The sequence below is a fragment of the Leptonychotes weddellii genome, chromosome 9 (genome assembly GCF_054177405.1).
Source record: "Leptonychotes weddellii isolate Sample4059 chromosome 9, ASM5417740v2, whole genome shotgun sequence".
Lineage (NCBI taxonomy): Eukaryota > Metazoa > Chordata > Mammalia > Carnivora > Phocidae > Leptonychotes > Leptonychotes weddellii.
Genome location: NC_138377.1, coordinates 62,125,334 through 62,148,082, shown reverse-complemented (window position 1 = coordinate 62,148,082; position 22,749 = coordinate 62,125,334). Strand labels below are relative to the sequence as shown.

Here is a 22,749-nt window from a genome sequence, read left to right as displayed (position 1 = left end):
GATTTTATTTATTTATTTAATTGACAGGGAGAGAGAGAGAGACAGCATGAGAGGGAACACAAGCAGGGGCAGTGGGAGAGGAAGAAGCAGGCTTCCGGCTGAGCAGAGAGCCCGATGTGGGGCTCGATCCCAGGACCCTGGGATCATGACCTGAGCTGAAGGCAGTCGCTTAACCAACTGAGCCACCCAGGCGCTCCTGTGCCTGTCTTTATATCTCTTCCACTCTTACCTGATTATGTAGCAACCCTTTGGTTTAGGTAGGATTAACCTTCTTCTACCTCCAATAGTGACAGCAAATTGGTCTAAACAATTAGGTAATCCCATAATACCATTTAGATGGTGATTAGTTTGTAAGTGAAGTAGGCTTAATCTAGTTAACGTTTTCTGACATTTTCTGAGACACAGGGGTTGGTTTAGGAAAGATCTATTCAGCAGAGCCTCAAGACTTTTTTTCTTATGGTTGTGAGAATTGCCCTGCCTGTCCTACTGCATGTGGAGACATAGTTCCAATTTCTGATGGCAGTTATCGTTTGATCATGTGGGAAGTCATCCTTAGGAAGACAGTGACTGTAACAGAGATGGAAAAATGGAAAGAAAAAAGAGTCTTTGATGACTTACTTGATTTAGTCACTAAGATCAAATGACCTATATAAACTGATCTTGAAGCCTTCCAAACCTCTGGTCTAGATTTCTAGTTAGATGACCCAGTGAATCTCATTTATTGAATAAAACCGAAGTCTTGATTCTCCCCCTTGCAAGGAAACTTCTCCCATAGCATTACTAATTTTATTTATTCATTTATTGATTTATTAAATTGAGTAATTGATATACTATATTGTATTAGTTTCAAGTGTACAACAGAGTGATTCAATATTTATATGCACTATGAAATGGTCACCATAGTAAATGCATTTACCAGCTGTCACCATGCAAAATTGTTACAGTATTATTGACTATATTCTCTGCTGTATATTACATCTGTGTCTCTTTTTATTTTATAATTGGAAGATTGTACCTCTTAATACCCTTCACCTATTTCGTCCATCCCCCTGCCTTACCTCCTTTCTGGCAACCATCAGTTTGTTTTCTGCATCTATCAGTCTGTTTTGTTTTGTATGTTCATTTGTTTTGTTTTTTTAGATTCCATAAATGAAAAAAAAATGGTATTTGTCTTTCTCTGACTTACTTCGCTTTGTATAACATCCTCTAGGTCCATCCATGTTGTCACAAATGGCAAGATTTCATTCTTTTTTATGACTAAACCATATTCCATTATGTATGTATACATGTATGTATGTATTCCATATATGTATATATATATATATATATACCACATCTTCTTTATCCATTATCTATCAATGGACATTTAGGTTGTTTCCATGTCTTGGCAATTTTAATAATATTCATGAACATATGGTGCATATGTCTTTTCAAATTAGTATTTTTATTTTCTTCAGATAAATACTCAGCAGTGGAATTGGTGGATCGTATGATAGTTCTATTTTTAACTTTTTTTAGGAACCTCCATATTGTTTTCCATAGTGGCTGCACCAATATACATCCCAACCAACAGTATATGAGGGCCCCCTTTTCTCCACAGCCTTGCCAACACTTGTTATTTCTTGTCTTTTTGATAATAGCCATTTTGACAGGTGTAAGGTGATACCTCATTGTGGCTTTGATTTGCATTTACCTGATGATTAGGGATGTTGAACATCTCTTCATGTGCCTGTTGGCCATCTGTATGTCTTCTCTGGAAAAATTTCTCTTCAGGTTCTCTCCCCATTTTTTTTACTCAGATTGTTTTTTTTGTTTGTTTATTTTGATACTGACTTTTATGAGTTTTTTGTATATTTTGGATGTTAACCCCTTTTTGGCTCTGTCATTTGTGAATATCTTCTCTCATTTAGTTGGTTTCCTTTTTGTTTTATTGATGGTTTTCTTTGCTGTGTGAAAGTTTTTTGGTTTGATACAGTCCCATTTGTTTATTTTTGCTTTTGTTGTTTTTGTCTGAGGAGACAAATCCAAAAAATATCAGTAAGGCTAAGGTCAAAGGGTTTACCGCCTATATTTTCTTTTAGGAGTTTTATGACTTCAAGTGTTAGATTTCAGTCTTTAATTCATTTTGAATTTATTTTTGTATATAGTATAAGAAAGTGGTTCACTTTCATTCTTTTGCATATAGCTGTCCAGTTTTTCCAACACCATTTATCGAAGAGACTATCTTTTCCTCATTGTATATTCTTGCCTCCTTTGTTGTAGATTAATTTACCATAAAATTGTGGGTTTATTTCTGGGCTCCATATTCTGTTCCATTGATCTATGTGTCTGTTTTTGTGCCAGTGCTATACTGATTTGATTACTATAGCATTATGGTATAGTTTGAAATCCAGGAGCATGATACCTCTAGCTTTAATCTTTCTCAAGATTGCTTTGGCTATTTGGGGTCTTTTGTGGTTTCATACAAATTTGGGAATTGTTTGTTCTAGTTCTAGGGATTGTATTGAATCTGTAGATTTGGGGTAGTATGGACATTTTAATAATATTCTCCCAATCCATGAGCATGGTATATCTTTCCATTTATTTATGTTGTCTTCAGTTTTTTTCACCAATGTCTTACAGTTATTAGGGTATAGGTTTTTCACCTCCTTGGTTAAATTTATTCCTAGATATTTAATTCTTTTTGATACATTTGTAAATGGGATTGTTTTCTTAATTTTCTCTGTGATAGTTTATTACTGGTGTATAGAGACAATGGATTTCTGTATGTTGATTTTGTTGCTAATTTTTCTGTTGATTTAACTTTTTTTTCTAATTCTGTTAAATGGTGCCTTTGTCTTCCTACTTCTTCCCCTTTTCCTCTTACAACTCACATGTAATCCGTTAGCAAATTTTGTCAGCTTTTCCATCAAAATATATCCAGAATCTCACCATTTCATTATTTCTGTTATTACTACCCTAATCTAAACCCACATTATCTTTCTCCTGGATTATAACCATAGCCTCCCAAATGCCTGTCTGCTTCTATTTTTGCCATCCTTTTCTATATTCAGTAAAAGTATAATTGTAAGCTAAACCAAGCCAGTCTTCAGTCATAAACTTCCACTATCAATAATAGCCCAAATCCATTCATTGGCCTAAAAGGCTCTCTCTGATATGGACCTCAGTTATATTCTGGACCTTATATTACTACTTCCTGGTCTGTCACACTGGCTTCTTGCTTTTCTTCAAACCTGCCTTGTTCAGTGTCTCTGTGTTGCTGTTTCCTCTGCTTAGAACTCCTGTCTTTCAGTTGTTCCCATGGCTCACTTCCTCAGTTCCTTCAAGTTTCTCTTCAAATGTCACCTTTCAATGAGTTCTTCCTTGACTCCCCTATTTAAAAGATGAACTAAAATAAATAAATAAATAAATAAATAAATAAATAAATAAATAATGAGCTATGCGTTGTGCCCTTCTCTCCCCTAATTTTATTGCTAGTATGATCACTGCATATACATATTTATTTATTTGCTTGCTTATCTTTGTCCCCCAAGAAAAATTCATCTCCCCAAGAGCAGGGATTTTTACTATTTTTTCATTACTAATTCCCCAATGCCTGGATCAGTAATATACTGTTTATTGAATTAATGAATAGTTTAGTACTATTTGAGTTTAATTTTTTCTTTTATTGATTGCAACCAACAGATCCTAAGAACTGTAGTTCTCACTTAATACCCATTCACTGTTCCCAACTTTTTAGAAAGTAAGATAAATATAAGGTCTTGCGTTTATGGGTACTTTGGGAAAGATGGAACATGAAAGTGACAATTCATCAAAAGCAGGAAATTGCAGCAAAAGTTCTGGAGGAGAAATATGAACTTTCTGAGAAGCCAATAAATGGGAAAGAAGGCTATGATTTCCAACATACACATGATAAGAGCTTAAGTGAGTTCATTTAGATATGAAGGGGAGTATAGTAGCTCATGGCTGAAGGAGTTGCTATTTTGGGTTATATTATTTGCACTTATGTTTTTTCTTTTGTACTGTGGGCTTTTGGTGAACAAGATCCTTCCATTTATCATTGCTCCAGAACACAGAGAAGGCATTCAACAGATAGCTGTTGCATAAATGAAATGGCATTGGAGAAGAGGTCTAGAGTTAGTAATGCCAGTAACTAGATGTTAGATTTGTTATTTAGTCTGCCTTTGCTAGGCCTTGGTACTTTTATCTATAAAATGAAAGTGCTGGACTTCATAATTAAGTCCTTCCCAACTATAAAATATTCTATAATTTTATCTGCTTATGTATGAGTGGGGACATACATATACTTTCATCTAGTAGAAATAAAGATATACTCCTTAAAAATTTCCTTTGCGAATATATTTTGGTTAATATAGCTGCCATCAATTTGGCTTATAAAATAGTGTTTTCAATGATCTTTTAGCATGATAGATTAACTTTTATGTTCAGAAAGCCATTTCCTCTGAATGCTGCTGAATTCACACTTCACTAATGGCAAGGATCCGATTAGAACTAATTTCATAGTGATTCTTTGACATTTTCAAACATAGAACTGTGTGCTTTTCTGAATAAAAGTGAGAACATATCATAAATTGTAAAAGTTACTATTAAAGTTCAGTCTAATATTGGATAGTAGTTTTGAAATGAAAAGTGCCTCTTGTAAAATAATAGCTTTCCGTAAGTTTCCCTGTCTCTCCATTTCTTTTACTTTCAGCTGCTGTAGTCTCCATATCTAGATCTACTGGAACTCTATCTCTAGGCTTTGGTCTATCTCCCCAGCCATTTGGTCAGTTTCTCAGCTTCACTGTTTGATAGAACTTAAAATTAGAGAAGCTGATAGTGTCTAACGGAGAGCATAGACCAACAAATCAGCCCACCAAGTGAGATTCAAGGCAGAAACTTAAACCTGTGGACAAAGTGAGCATAAGAGAGAACAGAGACTTCCTATCATTTCCAGATGACATAGGCACTAGCAGTTTATCCTCTAGTAAAAAAGCAATGGATCTGAAAGATAACAAGGAAACTTGGGGGAGCAACAGAGCATCTTGACATTTGTGACATTTGTCACTAGAATCCATTAGCTAGGAACTAAACTTTATTTCAAATCTACTTAAATTGGTGGAATTGGTGCTACTAGAAGACTTCTACCCTTGGTTGGAGCTAATTCAGAAACTAAGTGATGGTCTTGTTCTACAATTGGGACCCATAAGTGGAAGACACTAGAGATAGTGAAGGCAGAAGGAAGAAAGAAGGGATTAAAAATGCCTTCATTTTTAGGGAAAGGAATCAGGAAGATCCACAAAAGAACAAAAGAGAAAACCCAGATGAGAATACCTTGTTGAGGCTAAGGAAGGAAATGGTTTAATAAAGAGTATAGTTAGTTATATAGTGAATTTTCATCTTATCTATGGATCTATTTATGATTCTTACTTCATGACATAAGTTGAAAATGATGTAAAGTCAAAATTATTTTACAAAAGTGCCATATAGATGTTGACACATAGTTTTTCTATAAAAATTCAACACAGGTATTTTTTTTTCTTCCACAAATTGAAATAGATCCATCCCTCCCTCCTTCTTCCCGCTCTCCCTCCTTCTTCCTGCCCTCCCTCCTTCCTCCCTTCCTCCTTTCTTTCCTTCCTTCCTTCCTTCCTTCCTTCCCTCCCTCCCAGCACCATAGACATAGTTGAATTTCATGTAAGAACCATGTTGCATGTAGAAGATAATTTTCAACACTGGACTTACACTTAGTGAGCAAGTAGCTCACACTGTGTGAAATCTGCTGAGATCATGGTGGGTTGATATAGCCCATCTGATGTTTGTTTTGGAGCAGAGGCTCATTGTCTGGAATAATACATAAATCACCTGTTCATGTTACATTTTCTTTGTCTTTGGCAACTTTTGAAATTTCAGAAGTTAAGTGATTTATGATGTGAATATTCTTTTATGCTGTAAAGAGGTCAGGAAGAATAGAGACTGGGAAAAGATCATTTTAGTGCCCATTGAGGGGGTTATAAGTAATCTCTGAGTGAAATTTTCAGACCATATTGAGGAATGGGAGCCAAATTTCAAAGACAGTTAAGAGCAAGCTTCTGGTTGTGTTAGAGAAAGAGGTAATTATTGATGGAGATTATTGAGAGCAATGTTTCTCAAATCTTCAGTGTGCATAAGAAGTATCTGGAGAGTTTAGGTAAAGATGACAGTTCTGGGCCTCATTTCAGAAATTCTGATTCAGTAATATCAAAGTAGAGACCAGAAAAGAGAACTTTAAATAAGTAAAAGATGTTTTAAGTGCTGGTATCCTCAGATCACATGTTGAACTTCTCAGGTCTTGGGGGTGGAGAGGAGAGAGAAAGACCAAGATCATTTACTGGGATTAGCTGTGACAAGGAAGGGGGTGAGTTTTTTCTGAGGAGTAAGGAGGATAAAGAATGAATATCAAGGAAGAGCTGAGCTAAGGTAGAATGAAGATAATAGTTTTAATTTGAAGACTGTAAGGTGATCTTTCAGCAGACAAGGACAGGGAGAGGAGAGCAGCCAGAAGAAGCTTGAAAAACATGGAAAAGGTTTAAAATAGCTCTTAAAGCTGAGTGACTATGGCAAGACTCTGGATCTCTTTGGGACGTCATAATTTCATTGTTAAATGATGAGATTGGGCATCATAAACTTTGAGGCCCTTTCCAACTATAAACATTTCTATGATTTTTTTTTTAATCTTACTTATCTATTCCAGATGGTGGGGGGTGGGAGGGACAAGCAGACTTTGTACTAATGCAGAGCCCGACTTGGGGACCCTGAAATCATGACCTGAGCCAAAACCAAGATTCAGACGCTTAACCAACTAAGCCACCCAGGCACCCCAACACTTCTGTGATTCTTCTACAGAAGTAGTCTCAAACATTATTCAGCATATCATCTCTGAGGAATATGATGTACCCTTATCTGTAACGGTGATTACTACAAGTATTTTCCCCAGGTTGGGCAAGTACTCCAAAGATAGTATATGTTCATCTTAAAGAAAATGGTTTCAACTATAATCTTTCTCCTCCTAACCTTCTTCCTGACATTAAGAATTATTTTCATAGGGAATAAACAGTAAAATAAAGACAGAATTGCTAAATAGCAGTGATTAGCCAGTTTAAATTTAGGCAGTAAAATTTTTAGGAAATTGAGTCTTCATGGTTCTATGACTTTGTCCTATTTCAAGAAGCAAATCAATTAGTAACTTGGTGGACAAAGGCAAAAATTTACCTCCAAATTTGTTTCTTTGTTTTCTCTTTATACTCCTGTTTTTTCATTATGGACTCTTTTTACTTGTTTGTTTGTTTTTTCCTGTCTACTTAGCTTTCCACTCAAGTAGTTCATCTTATTCACATTACCCAATAGGAAACAGGTTTTATACAATGCATGATATCCTTCTTGCACAGAGATAAAGAGGTTCAGACAAGCTTTTGGGGGACAGCTAGGATAAAGAATTGTAGTCCATTCTACTCTTAGCCAGGGTATGGAAGGTGACCCCTCTCAGATCTGAAGCCAAAGAGCAGGCTGAAATGTGCAAATACAAAGCTAACATTTATTGAATGTTTATTGTGAGTCACGATACTACTATCAAAAGACAGTACCCAGAAAGGTGCCCTTGGACATAAAATGTATGATGATTAATTTTATATGTCAACTTGGGTAGGCCATGGTACCCAATTTTTTTTAAATCAAATACCTGTTTAGATGTTGCTATGAAGGCATTTTTTAGATGTGATTAACATTTAAATCAGTAGACTTTGAGTAAAGCAAATTACTTTTATAATGTGGGTGGGCCTTATCCAATCAGTCGAAGGCCTTAAGAGAAAAGACTGAGGTCCCCCAAAGAAAAAGGAATTCTGCTTCCAGATTGCCTTTGAACTCAAGAGTGCAATATCAACTCTTGCCAGAATTCCCAGCCTGACAGCCCACCCTGTGAATTTCAGACTTATTAGCCTCTGTATTACATGAGCCAATTGCTTAACATCCCTCTTTCACTCACTCTTTTCCATGTGTACATACATACATAAACACACACACACACACACACACACACAGTTTCTGTTTTCCTGGAGAACCCTGGAGAACCATAATACAAAAGGAAATTAGTGAACTTTGGTTCTTCCTAATGGTTCAGGGCTTTACCTATTTGGGATTAAGAATATAGTTAAGATTCAGTGAACAGTACAGTCTCTACCCAGGAAAATGTGTATACATGCACATACCTATAAAATTTTGCATACATATACAAGGTGCCCAGGGCTAAGAACTCTTCTTCTGGTTTAGATGTCAAATTGATTTGCTTCTAAGTAAAATGCAGTGAGACCTTCTAGGTCAGAGGTCTCATTGAATTTCACTTGGACCATAGGTAAGAATCAAAGGCCAAAAATATGGTGAACAGATAAGAATATGATTTGTGTTCCAAAGGGAGACAAAAAAAATGCTTCTATTGATATGCTTTTGAAGGACACTAAAATGGCAAAATGCATGTATGTCCAGAAGCACTTTGCTTGCCAGTATAGGGTATGAAGCCAGAAATTTAATGGGCAGAGAGGGCCCCTGTATGACAATTGATTTGGCACAATGATTTTACCAAATATACCCAGAAACCCAACTGCTGGAGGGAAAACAGGAAATAGGTAGAAAGGAGAGAATTCCAGATAGGTACTTATTTTTAATCCCAAACTATAAATGGAGGATTATTTAAATTCCTACCAGAATTTAGAATATGCTTATTCCTTATTATTAAGTGGAAAATTATTCCTTTCCAGATGGTGTCATGGATATTTTACAGAATTTTAGGGAGTTGATGTTCAATGTGCTACTTTCTCAAAGTAATGATCTGTGACCCATAAATAAGAACAAAAAGTGGCTGCTAGGGATTAGTACAAAGAGGACTCAGATTCTATGAAAGTTAGTAAAAATTTAATAGAAAATAACTTCAACTATAAAATAAAGCAGCACAATCTATCAAGGATGTTGTATGCTGAATTTAAAACATCAGAGACCATTAGTTAACTTGCTTTTGCCAGGTTAACTCATTTTTCACGTGTATCAGAAAAAGCTTGTTTGTCATCTCTATGCATATATTTGAAACTTTTCATTGAATCATTGCAATGTAATTTAATGCTACACTGGTACCAAAAAGGTTCAGACCTCTGCATGCCAAGAATTGTAAACTGTGAAAGGGAGAAAACTATTATAGCATGTGTGCATGTCTTTGCACTCAATTTAATGCCAGGCGAGGATCAGGCATATCTGTGAGTGCAGGATCAAATCATAGGGTAATATTTTGTTGTGGACTGGTGAATAATGATATAACAAACTCTGTGTATAATACAGTGTGATGATTAATCTTATGTGTCAACTTGACTGGGCCATAGGGTGCCTGGATATTTGGTCAACCATTATCCTGAGTGTTTCTGTGAGGGTGTTTTTGAATGTGATTACATTTATATGGGCAGACTGAGGAAAGCAGATCACCCTCTGTAATGTGAGTGGATATCATTCATTTAGTTGAAAGCCTGACTGAAACAGGTTCTTCCTGGGTCTCTAGCCTGCCTGCCTTCACACTGGAACTATATTATTTGCTCTCCTGGGTCTTTAGCTTCCCAGCTTACCCTGTAGATACCGGAACTTGTCAGTCTCCATAATCACTGAGCCAATTCCTTGTAATCTCTTTCTCTCACATGTCTATAAGTCATCCTGTTGATTACATTTTTTGGAGAACTCTGACTAATACACATAGTGTTAAAATAGTTTTAGCACTTATTTTAAATTTTGGATTCTTCTATGATTGTTTATGATAGTGTTATTATAAGCTTTGTATTCTTTCATAACTTTTTTATTTTTTCAAATAAAATATAATTACTCTTAAAACTAAAACTACATCAAAAACTAATGATGTAATGTATGATGATTAACAGAACATAATAAAAAAAAACAAAAAAACTAAAATTATTGGTAAAAAATGAAAAAAAAGGAAAGAAATAAGATGAAATAACATGTACTATATTAAACATTATGCCATTATATAAAACATTATTCCAGAAATTCTTCTACAAAATCACTAGAAATTTAAAGAAAAAACAAGACAAAAGAGTTAAAATTATTTTTGTTGGGGATCATTTTTATGGCAATAAAAATTACTCAAATCCTCAGTGTGTTTATGCAGTGAAATTTTGAAAGGAGTTCTACAGCCTCTGCCAAGTTGCAACATTATTTGAAACAAAACAAAGTAAGCATAAAACAAAGCTTTGAAATTCTTTCAGAATAAGTGAAACAGCTTAATGTTATCAAAAATGTATGTAAACACAGTTTGAATCTGATGTTGAAAATGAACTTATTAAATGACATTCTATTATATTGCAACAATTGTATTAGATTAGCAGGCAGCTAGGAAAATACAATTAGTGCATTGTCTGAAAATAAAGCTAAAGACTACAGGAATGTGCATACAAGTTACCTGACTAATTAGTTCATAAGCTGACATACATGAAAATCTTTACAATTCACTTGGACAAGAGAAAAAATATTTCACAGCTCCCCATTTGCTTGTTTTTATACCGTGTGTGAATATAAGGACATAAATCACTTGCCATAGAAAGAAGACATTTTTTTGAAACTTTGAGGGAAAATTCAACAAAAATTAGCATGTTATCCAAATTAAAAAAAAAATGACACAACTGAATATTTCATTATGAAGCTTTAAATTTGTTTGAGCCCATTTATCCATGGTCTTTCAAAATTAACGTGACTAATTATATGCCATACTTTAAAACTAATCCATTTGTAAATATCATCTCACTTAATATCTTATGGGGTAGGTCTGATTAGTATGTCTAATTTTCATCTCAAGAAAAAGGTTTAAAGAGGTCAAGGTCAGGGGCACCTGGGTGACAGTCCTTAAGTGCCTGCCTTTGGCTCAGGTCATGCCAGGGTCCTGGGATCGAGCCCCACATCAGGCTCCCAGATCCGCGGGAAGCCTGCTTCTCCCTCCCCCACTCTCCCTGCTTGTGTTCCCTCTCTTGCTGTGTCTCTCTCTGTCAAATAAATAAATAAAATCTTAAAAAAAAAAGAAAAGGTCAAGGTCAAATAGTAATTACATGGGGGAGGCAGAACTCTAATCTCAGGTCTTTCAGACTTCAAAAATTATACTCTTAACCACTATTATAACTTGTAATAATTCAACTTTGATATAATTTCCTATGAATCCTCTTTCATGTTTGTGGATCAGTTATGATCAAATGGGTCATGAGTTTGCAAGGCATACCATTCAAAACTATTGCTTTTAGAAACTAATTTTCTGTGTGAATTGGGATTTTCTTATAAATACAAACCAAAATAAAATTTCAAAATATATTTAAATACTTTCATCTACATTATGATTTGATTTGAAAAAATCACATATTTTATATAAAACAAACATTTATAGTTATGTCGAATTCTGTATTATCTAACTTTCATGACAAAAACAGGTATACAACCAAAAATCATTTCAAGTTCAGGTCTTCAGATTGAATCTTATATTCTTATCAATAAACCATGTTGTTTACAGATAACATTATCTCAACACATCGAAAATATTTAAATAACCAAAATTTTAAAAAGAAACCAAAGACAATTAGTAGTGTTTTCAAGAAAAAGTGAACTCCTGTCCACCAATAAAAATATATGAATTATTCATTAGTCAGTGATTTACTAAGTTATCAAAAGTAAAGATCTTTCTTTTTGGTTTTTATTTATTTTAATTGTCATATATATATACACTGTATTTCAGTTTTGCTGAAATCATAGATAAAACTTAAAAAAATTTCAAATAGAATATTTTTATGAAATTATCTTTACATCTATTATGATGCATGTGTTATTATTTTTCTGTAGGACTAAATCAATCTCTGTTTCAAAAATCGCTTTTTTTCTGAAATCTGTTCTTTCACAATAATAGTATCTGGAATTTTATACTTTTGAAAGAAATTATTTTCTTGTTTTTCAGTCAGACAGCATAGGACATTTTATAAATTCATAAAACCTGTTTTTTTTTAAATCAGTGACAGGTTATCAAAATAAAGCAATTCTTAACTAGTAGTATGTATCAAATTCAAACAGCAAAATAAGTGCAACAATTACTTTTTTATCTTCTTAATACTGCATGGCCAATTTCACATTCAACTATGTTAGAATTATCTGTGACCAAAATATGCAGAGCATCAATTTGCAGTGCCTTGTAAATATAGCCCTACATGTTGTGGGATTAATATTTTTCATGCACAGCAAATCAGAACAAACATATTTTCTTCAGCCATGTCAGACCTTGACACTGTCATATTCACATGCCCTTCACAACCAAGACCAAGAAATTCAGTTTGCAAAAAGACGGATTTGATAATGACAGAAGCTGACAAGCACCAGCTTTAGATATCATTTTAGAAAAGATTCCAAATTTATGATCTCTGTGAGAAACATGTCTTGAAATACACAAATCAGTGAATCCAAAATTACATTTTTTGGGTGATACAATGGTAATGTATGCAGCTTCTTTGAAATAATAAAGAAGATGAATACAGTTTCCTCTTTCCTTGCCTTAATAGTTAACAATTTAGGCGTTCGGTAGTATTTACTATAGCTTAAGTATTTATTAATAATAAGAGGTTTAGTAAAGAAATCTGCTTTGAGGAAGGAAAGGGGGGGATCAGCGGATATCTTGGGGCCAGATAGACTTAATGGCTGGATGACTTTTGACAAGTTTGTTAAACCTGAGTGGTAGTTTTTTCCATCTCAATTGAGTATATTAAGAACTACCTCACATATTTTTGTGAGTATTAAATTTTAAATCTATGTAAAATTGCTGGTACAGTCTGGCTGGCAGTAGGTACTCAAAAAACTTTCCTTTCCTGCTTTCATTTTATCAATGTTTTCTCTTAAAAAAAGATCTAGAAATGTGCCTGTCCAGTATGGTAACCATGAGCCACATGATGCAAATTGAACACTTAAAATGTACCTATTCTGAATTGAGATGTAGTACACACCAGATTTTGAAGACTATTAAAAAAAAAAGAGCAAAATACCTCATTTTAGTTATTTATATTTATTACATGTTGAAATTAATATATTTTAGATATATTAGTATGCATAAAATATATTATTAAATTTTACCTGTTTCTTTTTTTAATGTAGTATACAGAAGTTTTAAACTGCATATGTACTTGGGCCTCACATTCTGTATTGAACAGCACTGATCTAGCAATGAGAAGATAAGAAATTCAAGGTTCTAATAGAATTCCTAATTGGTATAAGAGAAGGAAGGTTTTTCTCTGTTTTAATACCTTAGGGTCCTTGTAGAAAGGAATCATATTGTATTAAAATCTTGTAAAAAGCAAATTATACCAGATAGCAAACATTTTTGATTAGTGTCCTTAGAGTTACAAGGTGAAAGGAGTTTTTCCTGATTTGTCTACTATAATTTTAAAAATTGGAATAAAGTAAACAAAATTATGTTGTAATCCCTCTTTTCTCTGCCTTGCACATAATGACTGCATCGGCAACACTCAAGTACATATTCCTTACAGCTAATGGAGCCAAGTGTCTTCCTGAACTACCTAAGATTTATTGAGGTCTCAACCAGCCAAATTCCTTAACCTAGAGAAGCCTTAGCCAATTTCTCAGAAGGTAGAGAGAGTGACAAGAGGAACTGTTAATAAGTAGTCTGACCAACTTCACACTATAATAAGTATACTTTCTAAAAGGCAAGTCTGATCGTGTCTTTTCCCTTAAAATATTCCTTTGAAATCTTTAGTAGGTTTTAAGAGAAAGTTAGAAGGCTCCTTTCTTGAACAGAATTTTCCATTGTTACATTTAAAGCTGTTTTCTCTCCCTGTCTCTGTAAATATGTAGAGCACTGCATGTTTGCTACAGGGTATGCATTCTAGCCACACCTGGCCTAGGCACACCTCTCCTGGATAATGAGAGCTCAGGAAAAATATTTGTTTTGTTTTTTCTCTGCTTCTAAGTTTTTCTCAAAAAAACACTCTTGTTCTTTGCATCTGTCTCTCTAGAGTTAATATTATAGTGGATAAGCAGATAATAAATAAGATAGGTATTTTAAATATATAGAATATTAGATAGTGTCAACTGCTAAGGAAAAACAAATATTGAAGGAGAAAGGGGATATATGCATTACAGAGGTTTGGATTTTGGATGGAATGGCCACAGAAGACCTCATAGAGAAAGTGACATTTGAGAAAAGATATGAAGGAAGTGCTATTACTCTGTGGCCTCATCCTGTGCCCTTGTAATTAAGAATACTCTTATGAGAAGCTTCAACCCTTTCTCCATAGTCTCAGTATGAGCAAATACAGGAAAATGCTAAACAGGGCAGAAGACTTGTGGATGAGGCCTGCCAGAGGTCCGGGAAAGTGCACATGACCCCTTTGAGACAAAGGGAACACTTTTACTTCTCCATGTATTTTATCTTCAAGCATGATTGTGGTCTTTGGCTCAGGATTTTTCAAAACATGGCTCTACTCTAGGTTCAGTAGATGGCTATGAGATTAGTAAGTAATAACCAATAGCAAGAAAAAAAAGTAGAAGAAAAATATTTGTTACAGTAAGGATAGGAATTCTTTTTTTTTTTTTTTTTTTTTTAAAGATTTTTTATTTATTTATTTGAGACAGAGAGAATGAGAGACAGAGAGCATGAGAGGGAGGAGGGTCAGAGGGAGAAGCAGACTCCCTGCCGAGCAGGGAGCCCGATGCGGGACTCGATTCTGGGACTCCAGGATCATGACCTGAGCCGAAGGCAGTCGCTTAACCAACTGAGCCAACCAGGCGCCCAAGGATAGGAATTATTTCAAACACATGTACACACACTCAGCTATGTGTTTGCTGGGCAATGATATACAATGTATTTCTTTTTCTTATTTAAAAAAAATTTTTTTAAAGATTTTATTTATTTGACAGAGAGAGACACAGCTAAAGAAGGACACAAGCAAGGGGAGAGGAAGAGGGAGAAGCAGGCTCCCCGCTGAGCAGGGAGACCAATGTGGGGCTCGATCCCAGGACCCCGGGATCATGACCTGAGCCGAAGGCAGATGCTTAACCACTGAGCCACCCAGGCACCCATACAATGTATTTCTTACTATGGATCATGGATAAAAGAGTCTGAAAAATACTGTGCTAAGTACAAGAGAACTTCTGAAATGGTGTCTCCTAAAGAGGGGGTTAAGACAATGAACAAGGTGGGGTGCCTGGGTGGCTCAGTTAGTTAAGCGTCTCCTTCAGCTCAGGTCATGATCCCAGGGTCCTGAGATCAAGTCCCGCATCCTGGGATCAAGCCCCACATTGATGGGGCTCCCTGCTCAGTGGGGAGCCTGCTTCTCCCTCTCTCTCTGCCCCTCCCCCCTGCTTGTGCACGTGCTCTCTCCCTCTCTCTCAAAAAAAAAAAAAAAAAAAAAAGACAATGAATGAGGCCAGTAGGAAGGTGTAATGGGCTCTGGGAAAAGTGAAAACAGGGTTAAATGAAGATAATCTGGCACCCATTTACCGCTACTTATTCAATTAGAGATTAAAAACTACATTTAATGGCTTGTGTTTCTTGTCCTTTTTATTTAATGTCCCTCATGTGTGCATATGTGCACACGTACCATTGTGTATATTTTTGTGTATGTTTGTGGTTTATTATAGTGGCCACTGAGAAAGACTCTGAGGAGAAAGATAAAGGTCTATATAATTTTCATAGGAAGTTAGGAAGGTTGGGGAGACTGTGCTACTGTGTAGCTGACATGAACAGAATCCTGAAAGTTGGAATGGTGGTGGAAACTACCAAATGGAGATGGCTGAGTCTGTGGGAGCTTCTGCAAAGATGTAAGGAAATGAAGAACACAGGGAGCTAGTAGAGACCATGGGAAGGTTTGAGGGCTGAACTATAGAGAGGCTCAAATAGGTCCCCAAACCTACACTGGCATTTTCTAAGATTCAATCTTGGCCCTGTGTTCTCTCTACACTTCCTGCCTCATTAAGTGTATCTCTTCTGATTCTTCAGTTATTATTTAAATGCAAATAATTCTTAAATCTATATCCATTGGCATGGTTTCTCCTGAATTCCAATCTAGTATCTACAAATGCTTGCTGAGCAGTTTTTTGAAAATGTCTTTTACTATGTTTTCTGGCTCCTGGCCTGAGAGCTTAAACTGCATTCAGGGCTATCCATATATATCTGAAGAGCTGGCTGGTCAAGTCCCTTGAGAGTATCTGTGAATGAGAAAATAAAGCATCTTTTGGTCTTTCCTAAAAACATAAATAATGGAAAGTCACATTCCACCAGGTTGGTTAAAAAAATAAGATAAAGACCTCTACAGACCAGGTGGTGAGCCACACTAACACACATCAAGAAGGGTTGCCTGTAGTAGAAGGAGCCATCCATTACACGTAGCACAGGAGAGGAAGGGGAAGGGAAACTTGAGAAGATTTCCTGATAGAAGAAAGGAAGGCTAGTTTCTTTAAATCAGTGGAGTGTGTGGGCATGTGTGTTTTCTCAAAAGCAATACCAAACTATTTTTATGTATTTCCTGTGACCCTATTTTACTTATAAATTGATGTCTTTTGAAGAAACATGAACTACTTTTAGATTAATGCAGTTTCAAAGATGTTGAAATCTCCCTCATTTATTAGCTTTTGTCTTTCCCATTGAATCTACTGATGCACTTCAATTGAGGAAGTTACATTTATAGTCTTATTATCATTTCCCATTGAGTAGAGCTTGGAATTACATCAAACTGTCATCTGGAGATGAATCTGGAGCTCCAACTGTAATTTTCTTTTGTAGCCAAGACCTGAAATCCAGTGATCCATGTGTATGACCTAGGTGCCAATCTAAGTAGGTTTTCCCTCAGTATTATTGGAGATCTAATCCTGAATTACAAGGAAGGTTCAGCAAGGCCATCAGGGAGCCCTTGAGCCAAAATCACCTGTCAGGGAGTCTCACATTTTCCAGTGACAGACTTGCTTCAGTATCCCTTTGAGGCTCAGTGGTTGATTGGGAGCAGCCCTTGGGAGATGTACCTTTAGCACAAACACACAGTTAGATTTCAGCACAGCATCAGGAGTGCTTGGTCAATTAGGCTTTCTATAGTTGGTCTTTGAGGTACATTCTCATGGCCTCTAGTCACCACTGCTTTTCTCTGCTCAATCCAGTCTTATGCAATATTTTTCTCAGGTACATCTGATGAGAATGGAGCCTAAAACAAAATCCTGTTCCACTAAGAATGTCATTCCAGATTGTTATGTATAATATATTTTTAGTGCAACCATTCAAACCATTAGCAAATTATAATGGAATTGAATAATTTTTTTCTCTTGTTCATGAATATATCATTCAAGGTTATATCTAATTGATAATTTGCTTAAATTGGAATATGTGTCTAGAAATCACGTGGTACATAAATGGGCTAAATCTGTCAACAAAAAAATAAAATGAGACATGCATGATTTGTGTTTAGTGAACCCATGTTAATTCCTAATGATCATTTGTTTCCATTTGTTCATAAACCATATTTTAATAATAATTTCTGCAACTTTCTGTGGAATTAATTTCAGACTCTCCAGTATAGAATTCTTTGATTTTTTTCCATTTTTTAATTTTTTTGACTTATTTTTTTATTCAAGTATAATTAACACACAGTGTTATATTAGTTTCAGGTGTACAATATAACAATTTAACAATTCTATACATTACTCAGTGCTTATCATGGTAAGTGTACTCTTAATCCCCTTCACTGTTTCACCCATCCTGCCACCCACCTCCCCAAAGCAACCACCAGTTCAGTATATTTAGGAGTCTGTTTTTTTGTTTGTTTTGTTTTTTAGATTCCACATATGAGTGAAATCATATGATATTTGTCTTTCTCTGACTTATTTCATTTAGCATTATACCCTCTAGATATATCCATGTTGCAGATGGCCAAGATTTCATTCTTTTTTATGGCTGAGTCCTTAATTTTTAATTTAAAAAGAAATTATAATATTTTTTCCTTCTCTAGTATTTTGGTTATCTCTTTCTGATTATTCACAATGCCTCAAGAAATAGTTCAGTGGTACAGACATTTTATTTGAAAGTTCCTTTTTTAACCTGGGATATAATTTGTCTGGGACAAAAGATGTAAAGTCATTTAGGGAAAGAATTGCTTTCTTACAGTCTTAACATTTCTTGGGTTTCAATTTCCTCTCACCAACATTATTTTTGCTATCCTTGACAGAGAATATGGAAATAAAATAAAAGTTGAGTGGTATAGCTTTTTTTTGTCATATGTTATAAAAATGTTACTACTCTAAAGCAACATGTTCATTTTCTCTGAACATAACTTCAAAACCTTACTTTGTGTGTCTTTAGAATTTTTGTCAAGCCTCACTGCATTCTTGTTATTGGCCTTTTAAAAATCAATTTTATACTTCTTAGCCACTTACATATTTGTTGTTGGTTACCCCCCTTTCTTCTCTCTTTTGTACATGTTCTTTTTTATAGATGAGTTCAGCTACCTTTTGTCCTTTTCACAATCCAGTGATTAGTGTGGCCATGAGATGTGAATTATGATCATCAATTCTGTGTTCCTGGGTTCTTATGGAAAATTAGGAGACAGAGAGAGAAAGAAAGAGAAAGAGAGAGAGAGAGATCTTTGTCATTAAAATCTGTTATGTCAGTCTATTTCTGCATATCTCTCTTCATCCTAATTTTTCTTCATTTAAAAAATCATATTCTTTATGGAAATAACCTCAGATTTCTTTGGCCATCTTAAAAACAAAGTTTTTGTGTTTTTTTCACATTTCATGTAACTTTTTCCAATTATGCAGATTTTGATTATAGTTCTAAAATTGGACTGGATTTTGTTCATTATCCAATGAAATGGAATTATGAAATTCCAAATGGCATAAAGACAATATTTTTATGATAGTAATTAAATGGAAAACCACATAGAATTCCATATTGCTCAGGAAGATCTGGATTTAATAAAATGGAGGCACACTGAAGAGGATTTAGATATATCACTTATTATTTCCCTTATACAGGTAAGAAGTCAAGGCTCAGAAAATTTAGAGACTAATTTGTCCATGAGAGTAGGGCGACCTTTAAACTCTTTAGGAATTTGTTTCCTGAAAGTCAGCAGTCAGCCTTGGGAACATTTCTTAATTCTGAGCCGTTTGTACATTTGTTCCTTTTTGTTTTTCTATAGTTCCCAAGGTTTTTTTTTTTTTTTTTTTAAAGACTTTTATTTATTTGACAGAGAGAGACACAGCAAGAGAGGGAACATAAGCAGGGGGAGTGGGAGAGGGAGAAGCAGGCTTCCCTCCAAGCAGAGAGCCCGATGTGGGGCTCGATCCCAGGACCCTGGGACCATGACCTGAGCTGAAGGCAGACGCTTAATAACTGAGCCACCCAGGCGCCCCCCCCAAGGTTTTTTTTTTTACTACATATGTTTCTACTAGGGTTCTTCCCATTGGAAGGTAGAGAGTTCTAGAGTCAGGACTGTGGTTGAATGGATGGCACTTATGTAAGTTATATAAACTTTCTAAATATTTTTCTGGACTGGAGGATCAAATGTGTTGGTAAGAATACTAATATGTATAAAGCACTTTAAACACACATAAGCTATTTTTATTGGATTATACAGGGAATGTAGGCTCTATCTGAACCATGTTGCTAGCATACAAAAATGTTGAAGAAGATTTTTAAACTAAAAAGTGGAAAAACCGGTGTATTCACAAGTCCTGAAATTTCCATTGTCTCAGGTAGCCAAGAATCAAGTATGAGAATTTAAAGAATAAAAAGGGGGGAATGATTGAATAATTGACCTGCTGATTAGAGTAATTGATAGATATGGAAAATGATTAACCCTGTATTTAAAAAACCATAAAAGGTAGTTTATCATTTTTTTTTCTTTCTCTTTCTTTTTTCATCCTACCTTGATCTTTATAAACAATGGTAGGTTGCTTAGTGTAGAGAAAAGGCCAACAAATGCCCACTGGGGATCATAGAGAAAGGATAAAAGGTATTTTATTTATATTACAACCTAAATCATGTAAGAATCTAAAACAGCAGAGATGAATACAGTGGATATGAAATGGCTGTACCTTTCATTCATTAATTTTATTTTTAACAGAATTGTAGTCATTCAGTTATGTTCCACTGTCAAATAGCATTTTAGCATACCATTCTTTGGTCCAGAAGTTAAAGTAATGTATTGCATGTAAATTGTGGAACTAAGTCAAAATTATTATTTAATACCTACTGAACACAATATAATATGTAGTGCTATTTATAGGATCATAAAAATGACTTACCTACAGTTCAACAAAATTTCATATGAGACAACACACCTTTCTGCATTATGGATAGACAAAAAAGTAAAACCCCAAACACATTAAATCTGCTTAGATTTTTTTTAAAGCTCATTAATGTAGTCTTAAACTAGTGTTGTATAAGAGTTAAAATTCAACATTAAAGAAAGTGCTCTGTTACAAGTTTTATCCTTGTGAAGTTCATTAAATCTCCTTAATGCATCTGTTATAAGTCCTCTACATCAGGCAGAAATTAGTATAAGGAGTTTTAAATCATGTTCATCCTCTTAAAATGGTTTAAAATATGCTTATGTACAGTTACTAAGCACAATCAAGTATTTTTATTATAATAAGTAATTTGAAAAATTCCCATTGTAAATCATGTAAAAACATTCTTGCTGAAAACAGAACTTACCATAAGCTTGAAAATGTATGCTTTTCAAATTCTTAGTCCTATATTCTGATCTAGGTTTTTAATGAGGTCTATTTCAATAGATCAGAATTACCTTAGCCCTGTCCAAGGTTATGCAGTTTAACAGAGTACAGCATTTTGTACTCAGCAAATTTTACAAGGTGGAATGAAAACATGTTTGTAGATTAATGATGTAGTATTCTTTATGATTAAAGTTTCAAATAAAGAGTTGCAGCATCAAGTAGTGGAAATAACACTGGGGCTGGATTTAGAAGAACTGAATCAGAGCTCATTAAGTGGGTTGAGTAACCTTGGGAAGTCAGTTGTTCTCTGTGAGGCTGTTTTTCTCCTCAGTCTAAAGGGAGGATAAAATCCAACTCATAGCATTACTGAGAGGCGACTTTGTGAAATCCCACAGTTCAGTGTCACTTTTCTACTAGTCAATAAATATTTTTTATTTTTATAAGAAATGGAAATTTCATACTCTAGTAATATATATTCAGTGCCTTAATTATCACATGACTTTAATGTTTAGCTAGACATATTAAGAGGTCTAATTTACTCATTAAATGACCATATGAATTTAGTTTTGGAAGGACTACTGCATTTATTTGGCAGAATGATCCTGATTTTATTGTTTGACTTGGTGAGAAAAAGCGTGCATGGCCACTTTATATATATACAGCTAGGTTTAGTACATAAAACTATACAGGTTTATAGAACCTCTAAAATTTAGATGTTTATCATTTCAGCTAAGAAAAAAAAATGTTAACCTGGATTTTTTTTTTCTTTCTTTCTAGCAAATCTAAGGCAGTTCAGCAACTCTATTACTGTAAATATCTGCCTTTGGGGTTGCTTGGGGAATTGGTAGAAATCATATGGAAAAACCTAGCTTGGAAGTGACCTCTAGGTTTCATTTCCCAAGTTGCTGGAGGAGGAAGGTATTTAAAAAGCAGTGTATTGAAGCTCCAGGAGATTAGGGTGTGGGTACGAGCCAAGATGTTGGTTGCTGCTTGATGAGGTGACTTATTTGTGGAGTGGGACCGACAACTGTGTTGGAAGCTAGGTGATCTCAGCTGGAGGCACTGTGCTGTAATGGTAGACATGTGTGGCAAGATTAATGGGAAACCAGGCTTAACAGAGTGTTGAAGTGTTAAAGAGGGAACTTAAAGACCTTGTCCATCTGGATTGACCTTCAGGTTGAAACTAGGTAGAGCCAAGTGCCTACATGCTATTTGCCTTGAAGTGCTCCTTGGTCACATGGAAATAGATTTTTTGTTTGTTTCTGATGTGAATCAGCTTTTCAACATGAAATGTTAACACAAACATCTAGCCTAGGGTTTAAAAATGTATTCAGCACAAAAAGTCTTGAAAATATTTCATGCTTCAAATAATTTTCCCTAGCCTCTGAGATATCTTGCACTAAAAGTGTCTTTTTGTTGAAATATTTTCTAAAATATTAGTTTCCACTTTTACTTTTCTGCTCCCAGGACAACTCTTCCTCTGAACCACAACTGCTCCTTTATTTTATTTTTTTTCTGGTTCTGAAATAACCCATCCTACAGCCATAAACAACTTGCCTTGATGGCTAGCCAAGACTCTGTCCTGCCACAAACCTCCTCCTACTTTTTCATTTCTTACCCCAAGGAGCAATAAACATGAATCCTGACCCACCAGTGGAGCTGAGAAGAGAACACTGAGAAGAGATACACTGCAGCTAAACAGGTAGAAATAAAAACAATGCCTCACTTTGATAATATTAGAAGTGCTGGGAAGACAGTCTCTAAGAGAAAGGATAAATAATCTACATAATGAAGAATTAGTTAGCAGTGTTATGTAAATATTGTAGCAGCATCAATAAGGAGGTAAGCAGAAGTATTTTAAGACACTATATTATACAATACACTGTGCACTGTTTCCTGGTGATAAGGTTTTTAGAGCATCTTTATAAGCTTTTCTTCTCTGTTGTGACAGGATTATTTTTGCACCTT

At 35.0% G+C, this 22,749-nt stretch overlaps 1 long non-coding RNA gene across 1 annotated transcript in view; it reads left to right on the top strand.

The window, feature by feature from the left end:
* Window positions 1–22,438, top strand: part of LOC145723460 (uncharacterized) — a 60,704-nt gene extending 38,266 nt beyond the window's left edge. The window contains exons 2-3 of the long non-coding RNA XR_014148540.1: window positions 21,559–21,590; window positions 22,406–22,438. This is a non-coding gene — a long non-coding RNA (uncharacterized LOC145723460). The remainder of the gene's footprint in view (window positions 1–21,558; window positions 21,591–22,405) is intronic.
* The last annotated feature ends 311 nt before the right edge of the window (window positions 22,439–22,749 follow it).